General features: G+C 38.0%; 1 long non-coding RNA gene across 1 annotated transcript; it reads right to left on the reverse strand.

The window, feature by feature from the left end:
• Positions 1-1,327: 1,327 nt before the first annotated feature.
• On the reverse strand, positions 1,328-6,131 carry LOC118478300. Its single transcript, XR_004858946.1, has 2 exons — positions 6,026-6,131; positions 1,328-1,449 (listed from the first exon to the last, which is right to left on the reverse strand). It is a non-coding gene; the product is annotated as an uncharacterized LOC118478300 (long non-coding RNA).
• Positions 6,132-9,255: the final 3,124 nt, after the last annotated feature.

Below are 9,255 nucleotides of genomic sequence, written 5' to 3' on the forward strand. Positions count from 1 at the left end.
TGAAATTCGACATAGAAACACATAAATATAGACAGACAGAGAGAGAGAGAGAGAGAGAGAGAGAGAGAGAGAGAGAGAGAGAGAGAGAGAGAGAGAGAGAGAGAGAGAGAGAGAGAAAGTGGAATGATTGGTAATGACGGCGTGACCTCGCATGAAAGACCTCAAGTTGTTTCATCCAGTGTCACACAAAGTTGTCATAGGAAGGGTCAACATAGTTTGCTAAATGTATCTTACAACTTACAACAGTTTCTCTCAGAGAAAAAAATACACCACAACGGGAGTCCTTTTACTCGGATGAAATTACACCGTAAGTGTCTTTGCAGAAAGTCATAATGCACTTATTGCAACATACACATGTGATTCATGCGTGTGTGCTTGTTTGTGTGAGTTTGTTTATGTGTGTGTATATGTGTGTGTGTGTGTATGTGTGTGTGTGTGTGTGTATGTGTGTGTGTGTGTGTGTGTGTGTGTGCGTGCGTGCGTGCGCGCGAGCGCGCATACACCCACGTGTATATAAAAGAAACCCACCTTCACGTTCAAAGTTTTCACATTCTACATGACTTCTCTCTGGTAGACCTTTCGCCCAAAACAACATCACTCCATCAAGATAATAATATTATTTTACCGTATTAATGATGTCATCCCACCTATCTGTACACTTCATACAGCTTCGCTCTGGGACGAATGCTCCACAAACCATTTCAGTTGTATCTTTTCCCGCTGCATCATAGACACCAATAGAGACGGCGTGTAGAAGATGCACTTTCGTTGAAAATCGAAATACGGAACAGTAATCTATCAAAAGTTGAGCTGGGTAAGTTGTGGACAAATGCGAGAGAGCCGGACAGTGGCCTCATTTCGCCAGGAAGCAGAATTAGATATATAAAATGTTCCCAAAAGATAAAAGAGATTCGATTAAATTTTTTTTTTTTTTTTGGGGGGGGGGTGTCTATGACACAGAAATTCTTTGCAATGCATTCAATAAAAGCAGTGTGAAAAACAGAAAACAAACAAACAACGATGACTGAGATTACTGGATGAAAGAAATTATGCTATGAAATCGATGGTCTTCACGGAAAAAAAACACGCATAAGAAAGAGTGCTAGTTTGTCTGCAGACAATTAAAATAACTCTTCATTAACAAAATAACAAACACGCACACATACACACTCATATAACAACAACAACAACAACAATAACAACAACAACAACTACAGCAACAACAACAACAATAGAAACAGCAACAAACTGTAAGAAATTTTACAATTATTCCATTTATTCAAGGATCATTGCTAGGCCCAACATTTTCCGGAGCTAATCGTTCGACCTCAAATCGTGTCTTGGAATAAAACTTTGACGTCATCAACGTGAAGGCTCATGTCGTTGTGGTCCAGAATCCAAGAATTCCTTCATGTGAGCTGTCAGTTTATTTGCCTGCTGGTAGTTCTCCTGGAAGAGAACAATAACATGTGAAGGGTATGTTTAACTCATGACGGCTATAATATATTACATATTTATGTATATATATATATATATACATATATATACATATATATAGATAATAATATTCATGTGTTTCATTCTATAGACCTGTACTTCTGGACCGCACTGTCATGGCCACAGTTCTTTGCTCCCCCCCCCCCCCCCACCTTCCAACTTAAAAAAAAATAACAAAAAAACCCCCAAAAAAACCACCCTCCAAAAAAATACCCACTCCCCCTTCCCCACCCCTTGTCGCGGCGAATGTATAGCCTACAGAAAAAGGAAAAGTCATTTCGAAAGCACCCCCCCCCCCTTTTTTTTTGAGCCGAAGATCAAGTTCGTAAAGTGCTGTGCAAGTGAATCTTTACAAACATGGCCTATCAATAGGGAGGGGGTGGACCCAACCAATTCATGACTTGAATTTCCTTACAAAATCATTTTCAATTGGTGCGTATTGCGTTTATTGAATAGTTAAAAAAAAAATAAAAGCTATTTCGCCTTTTCGAAAATAAGATAAGATAAAATGAGATAATACTTTATTATCCCAGAGGGAATTTTGTTTGTCTGCACAGGACCGTAAAACACACGCAGGTATAAACAAATTAAAATTATTTGTTACTCTCATTAAAATTCAATATGAAAAGAGAAGTAAAGATGACAAAATGCACATGTTAATTATATCGCATCAGATGTATTATTCAACCACATGCAGGAATTTAATAACAATAAGACTTTTAGAGTCAGATCTATTATATAATACACCCTCGAAATAGCAATACACATTGATGCTTATTCTGACAATAGTCTTATGCTAGATGGTAAAAAAACAACTTATCTTTCTTTCTTTGTTTTTAGAGGTAGATCTACATCAATATTATCTGCCGCTGCCTGATCTTACAATTTACGTGGGAAGGGGGTGTAATGGGTCGTTTTTAATGCTTTTTATCTTTTTTATACTTGTGATGTTATACATTTCATCAATTCTAGTAATTTCATATATCCAGAGTTCTTACTGGCATTTTTATGGTTCGGTCAAAACAAAACTTTAAGGGGGTGGGGGGGGGGGGGGGCGAAGGGGGGGGGGCTACACCTGGAGGCTATCTCGCCTATTACTGGACCGAATTTTACAAAATTTCACACATATAACAAGCATAGTAATACCGCACTTATCGCTCATGGAAATTGATTTTTTTTTGCATGCGTGTTCAAAAACATTAGATCTAAAAATTTGTCTGTTGTTTTTTTTCCTAATCGAATTAGAAAAATTTTAATGAATTTTTTCCTGAGGTAGAATTCAAGTTTGCGAAAAATCCGTGAAAATCAACACTCCAGACACCACCAACAAAAATCTATTCCATATATCAAAAATTCAACAAATAAAGTTTTAGTATTACCTCTTCTCTTCATTCTGTGAAAATTTCATGAAGATTGGATGAAAAATGGTGGAGTTATTAAAAAAAGTATAGAGAAATGTCGCATTTTGAGAAAACGGCCGATAAAGAAAAATAAAATACTGACTTTATGAGGAAATGGCGGTTACAAAAATGCCCGGTATGGGAAAAAATACGGTTTTGGGGGGTTCTTATGCCATGAAATAGTTGTAGGAGAGACTGAGGAAGCTAAAAATGCCTACAACTAAAATTCCATGATTTTGAGCCGAATTTTGATTTTGGGGGTGTAGCCCCACCCCCTCCCCCTTAAAAAAATCTTTCACCCAGCAATTCCTTGTTCTGCAGCAAATACAAAATAATAACACGCTTTCAATCATAGAATGGTATAACAGGGATATATATATAATTCTATTATCGACATGAAAACTTCTTAACCCTATCCGTACGCCTGGGGCCATTTTTGTTCTCCGGGGGTTGTATTCTTCACATTTTAGAATACTTCTAGAGCAAAGATCCCTTTGCAACTTTCAGTATTTCTCAAAAAATCTTTTTGACAGACTGCTATTCCTAGTGCAGGATCGGATTCATCATCATCCAGTGCCAGATCTGCGACAGACATCGGCGATCATGGTTTTCCATTCATTCCTTTGCTCGGATGCTCTAAAACTAAAAAAAGCTACGTTTCCGTGATCTTTCCCTGTTACCCATTTGTTTAGGTTCCCTAGTTATGTTTTTTCTGTGCCCATGTATTCATTCTTTGTTGTTATGAGGCTATGTAAAGAGGAATCATCCGAAAATACTATTAGTTTGATGTTTTTATTATTAAAAGTAGGCTACAGTCGTTGGTGTAGTGCGACAACATGACAGGGGAGATTAAACAACATTTGGGGCGCACCAGTGTTCGTGAATATTAATATTAGGTCCAATTTTACACCATTTAAAATTTTACATACTGAGGTCGATTGGCTAAGAACTCAAGAATCCAAGCTATAATGTTCTTATTTATGTTCATGTTAATTAATTTCGAAACTATTATTATGTGGGGTTGGATTTTGTTGAAAGCGGATGAAAAATCAGCAAAAAGTAGGCCTATCCTGCAATAATTTACTGGAGTGTCTATGTGTTTGTAGATCTAGATCTAGATGTTATTTAAGAACGAGAGTGGTACATGTATCATTTGTTCTTTTAAAGACATATTATATTGAAAATATCAGTATGAATGAGAGAAATTGAGTAGAACACATTTTCATAATTTTACTTTTTACTCCATGGGGTCCATTCGCTTTGAGAGCTTTCTGATGACTAAAATGATCTTGAGCTCATTAACATTAATCACACAAATTTCCTTGCTCTTGTCATAGTCTTCGTCTGTGTTGTTGTCGTCTGTGCAGTCACTTTGAATCGTTTCTTTGATAGTTGTCAGCTGGTCGGAGAAGTCGTGGTTGTCAAAACGAGTCTAGATCTATATAGTGAGGCAGCTAAGTGTAAAATCATTCACATTGTCATACAAGCACCAAAATTGGCATACACATTACTACACAATAAAGAATTCCGTTTGTTCACCACTAATGTACTGACCAGGGTTGGTGTCATAATGTGTAGAAATGTTTGCCCGCCTTGGTGCGTCTCCAACTATAGTTTTTAAACATTGCCACGTTATTTTTGTGTTAACATATTCGTTATTTTTAATTTGTCACGGTGGTCTTTCAGTTTGAATTTCTTCTTCTTCTCATTTAATATTTCCTTTAACTCCTTGCTAACCCATGGCTTGGTATTTGGGTAGAAGATAACTTCTTTTTTAGATGAATGTAGATCCTTACAAAACCTGATGTAACCAGCGATAGTCTCACTTAATTCATCTATACTATTATATGAATCTTTAAAAACATTACAATTTCTACATTCAAAGCTACCTCTCAGCTTTCCTGTTTTCTTCTCTCCAGATGGCGACAACTTTTTATATTGGCTTTGAAGATTTTAATTTAGGTTTGTACTTTGGTAATAAAAGAGACATGTAAAGATTAGAGTTTCCTGTTTGAGGTAGAGAGATTCATTTGTAACAATCAGAAACATTTACATAACATAGGTCAATAGTTTTGTCCTCACGGGCTGGTACATTTGATAGAAAGTGGGGAGGGCAGAAGTTAAAGAGCATAATTGGTTAAAATCCCCAGTGGTAACAATAACAATTTATATTACACCCTCTGGAGAAGAAAATTGTCATTACTTAATCATTTTTAGGAAAGTGTCTGTGACAACTTTAACATTAGCTTGTGGTGAAAAACAAACAATGTTGACTGTTTTTTTAGGAAATTCTCTCGGTAGATAGTGCGGGCCTGTAACAAAAGTTAAACATTCAACGTCAAGGGGTACACAGTGGGAGTTTAACAGACTATTTTTGCGGCTGCACCACCTCTCATTCACATAATACACACACACACTCCTGCGCCTCATTCTTTGTTTGAGGCTATTGTTCTGTCACAACGTACCAGATGGAATCCGTCATTGCCGACACTGTTGGTAGGCATACTGTCCTTGAACCACGTCTCGCTAAATAAGCGAGGCCTCTCTATACTCGTGCATACACCTAACGTTTGCACAGGGTTCATCCATTTAATTATTTAATGACCTTGCGTTACCAGTTACGATTGTAGGTAAAAACGGTTTAAATGATCTTCTCCTCACTTTGAAACTCACTCCTCCCTTCCTTCCCCGTTTACGTGGTCTCATAATTCACGTGGTAGATCGACATTGTGTGCGGTACACTGAGCTGAAGGCCAGTCCCAAAGCTGGAACTTCACTCAAAACACTGGCATTGGTGAATTTGCACTGACACACTCAAAACAATCAAAAACAAAAGAAATATGGCACAACTGAAAGACTTAAGATCCATAGTAAGGAATTAGTTGTCACAAGACCGTGTAAAAAATGAGTAATTTATTTTAAAAATAGGCCTATTGAGATCTGTAAATGCCTCGTCGCCAGTTCCTTAGGAATTTTATGTATAAAAAAAGTCTTTTATCTGTTCCAAATTGCAACATTCTAGTACACATTTTGTGTGAGATATTCAGAAAAAATGTTGCAAAGGTTTGGGTTTTTTTGGGGGAGGGGATCGTCCTGTAAATGTAGTATTATTATCATTAACCGTTTACCTCCATTCAAAAGAAACGGAAGGAAAGATCGCAAGATCTGAACCTGCTGGGTGCTCAAGTTGATGGTGAGTGGACCTTGGGCTGGCTGGTTACCGGTTGTTGGTTGGGGATCTATGTGAGAAAATTCGGAAATATTGATAACTGGTGGAAACAATCCATTTTTTTCTATTATTCTAACAAATACTCCAAAGTTTCGTCAACTGACTCTCGGGGGTCCATTGCCTTTGGGCTCACTTTTTAATAATTTTTTAAAAATTAGTGAATATACATGTACTTACTTAAATCCACAGTCCACTTAGACTTGCCCTTGTGCGCCAAACTATGAAATTCATCTGCACTAAGAAACTGGTTTGAAATTCCAAAACAGCTGCCAAAGAGACCCACTTTTCAGCTAAAATTAACACTGTATATACTACCTGTGAACTTCTTCTTGCACAATTACACGACAGTGAATAAAAGTCATTTGCTTGGAATATTTTTCCGGGAGTTTACGTCTCCCCTACAAGGGGCATGGTAGACTCCAGGAAGAAATCTTCGTTCAAATCATCATCATCATCATCATCATCATCATCATCATCATCATCATCATCATCATCAGTACCACAAAGTAGGAACAGGATTGTGGAAATACATGTTCCGAAAAACTAGTCAGAACAGGTTATTAACATTTGGGGCCTGTAGATCTAAACGTACGCTGTTGAGGGAGATGTTCTCAGGGTATATCTGGAGGGTATTCCTACGTAGAGGTTTTTTTTTCATTTCAAGCCACCCCAGGAGGTATAAATTGGACTCATTTGACTATCAAACGAATTCCCAATTGTTTTTTTTTATCAACTGAAAAGCGTCTCAGCTTTGTTCTAGATAGAAGTAATTGTTAAAATGCTTGATGTCACAGGCAAATAATATAATGTGATATACCCCCCCCCCTTCCGGGGCAGTGCCACTAACTGTAGAAATGTCTTTAGGCCATTCCCAAAGGGGGGACATTTACATTTCTTGTTCATGCACAGTAGAATTGTAAATGGGCTGATTCATCATGGCACGTTCATAACTGTGCCTGATCTACAACAGGGAACTGCTGCTTTTTCTTTCCTAATCCTTACTATTGTCATTTTCCTCTACTTCTTTTGTATGTTTGTCACACTCTTGTGACCTGCTATTTCCTGGGTGCCTTGATAGTCGAAGCAGACTTTGTGTTGCTGAAGCTAGACAGGTGAGCAGAGTAAGTCTGATTCCCAGTAAAGACTTCTCTGTTGACACCCACCCCTTGGCGCTCACATGACCTCATGCAGTTGCGAGTGCCGTAAAACCCTCTACTAAAACTGAAACTAAAAACTAAACTATAATGTGATATGAAAAAAATGCCATTGGAACAATCATCTTGTCGTAATGCAAAGCACCAATTCACCACCACTTTCATATCACGTTGTGACACTCTCCAGTTAGTCAAGTCTTTTCTCCCTTAGGACCAAATCATGTGAGTATGAGTTACGATATCTTATATAGGAACTCAAATCTTAAAACGTCAGTCTCGATCCCAGTTGAGTGCAATACACGCCCGGCTAACAGATCACCCCATGATGTATTCATGTAAGCACTGCATCTAGTAAAACACCTTGTTGATTAGGTATACACTGACACATCCTTACACAAAACTGACAGCTGAATATCCCGTTGAAAACAAAACGAATGTGCTTACCTCCGAGAAAAAAGCGTCTTTTTAGCTTGTTCTCCTCAGCCGCACAGACAGACACTAGCAGGACAGCTCCCATTAGGAGTGCACAGATTTGTTTGGCGTTCTAAAACAGATAAATAAGGAAACACACTGATAAAATAAAAGATCACCTGTGGTTGGCCTGGGATTTTTTATCTTGAAGTTTAAAAAGAAGTTAATGAGAGGATGAGCAACGCCCACACTACTCAAAACTAAAAAAATAGGCTCACGTAAATAAAAGAAGAGAAAACGGGACAAAGGTTGACCGACACAAAAAGTAAAAGGCAACTTTTCGGTCGACGCGGTGTGATTTTTTTTTCAAAGAGTGACATGCACGAGGTGACAATAATACGAGACAACTTCGAACTTTAGAAGCCTTTGGAAAGAACAAATGTAGAGAAACGTGTATGACTAATACGGTGCGTACTTCAAATCTCAGACGCAATAACGATCAATACCTTTACTGATCAGGACTGCAACTCATATAATAAGCATAGATCTATTAAGTATCAATATATACGAATTATGGTATCAATTAACCTAGTTTTGATTGTTGCCTACAGCTTATTTTAATTCAAAGAAATATTGGGGTGACAAATTTCAATGGGGGCTCTCGTGGCCTAGAGGTTTAATGTGTTCGTCTCTCATTCAATAGGTTTCGGGTTCGAATCCGGATAGGGACGGAACATTTTCTTCTCTAATATTTTCTCCTTTCACGTCCTTTCCTGTGCTCTAACATTACTAACAATGTTTTGACGTCTGCTTTCGTCTTCACTTTCAGCCCCCACCCCCTTTGCCCCCTCATCTGGGCTCCTGACTCTTTCTGCAGTCTTTCTACTGCTACTCCTTGGCTCTTTCTTACTGCTGTCTTTCATTCACACGCCTTATCTTCTGGTAGGAAAGATCTACTCATAGCCTTCTCAGACAAGGACGAAAAGCCATGTTAAAGATCCCTCGGTGGTTCAAAATAGCTAAAATAAGTGTAGACTCTAGGCTTCGGCCGCCACCTGGGCAAAATTCAAAATTTCCAACCATCTGAAAATGTTAAGATCTAGAATCTAGTGTGTCCAGCGCGCAAATATGTCCTTATGTAAAATACTTACCAGACAGAAAATAAAATAATAATAAAAATTCAAAGGTCTTGTAAGATTGGGTATATTTTCCTAAACGTATTTGCAGTAAAAGTAAGACAGCTGATGATAAAGTACCACTAGTGGGGTACATTTCTCACTGTATTACTTCGCCGTTATAATAGAGCATGCTTGCAGCTTTGCGCAGTTGGTCAAGGCTTTGGTCTGCGTGAGAGAACTGTAGGCTGACCCAAGTGGGGTCCTGAATTTCCGTGTCCTTCTCGGAGAAAAATCTCTAGACTCTAGTTGCTCCAATGTCCTAATGGGAACTAAGCGTCCTGTTCACAAAGTATCCAATACTTATGTTTTGTGGTGAATTTGACTTAACTTGAAGTAACAATACGCATACAACAACAACAACAACAACAACAACAATAATAATAATA

Source organism: Aplysia californica, unplaced genomic scaffold, assembly GCF_000002075.1.
Source record: "Aplysia californica isolate F4 #8 unplaced genomic scaffold, AplCal3.0 scaffold00479, whole genome shotgun sequence".
In the NCBI taxonomy this organism is placed as follows: domain Eukaryota; kingdom Metazoa; phylum Mollusca; class Gastropoda; order Aplysiida; family Aplysiidae; genus Aplysia; species Aplysia californica.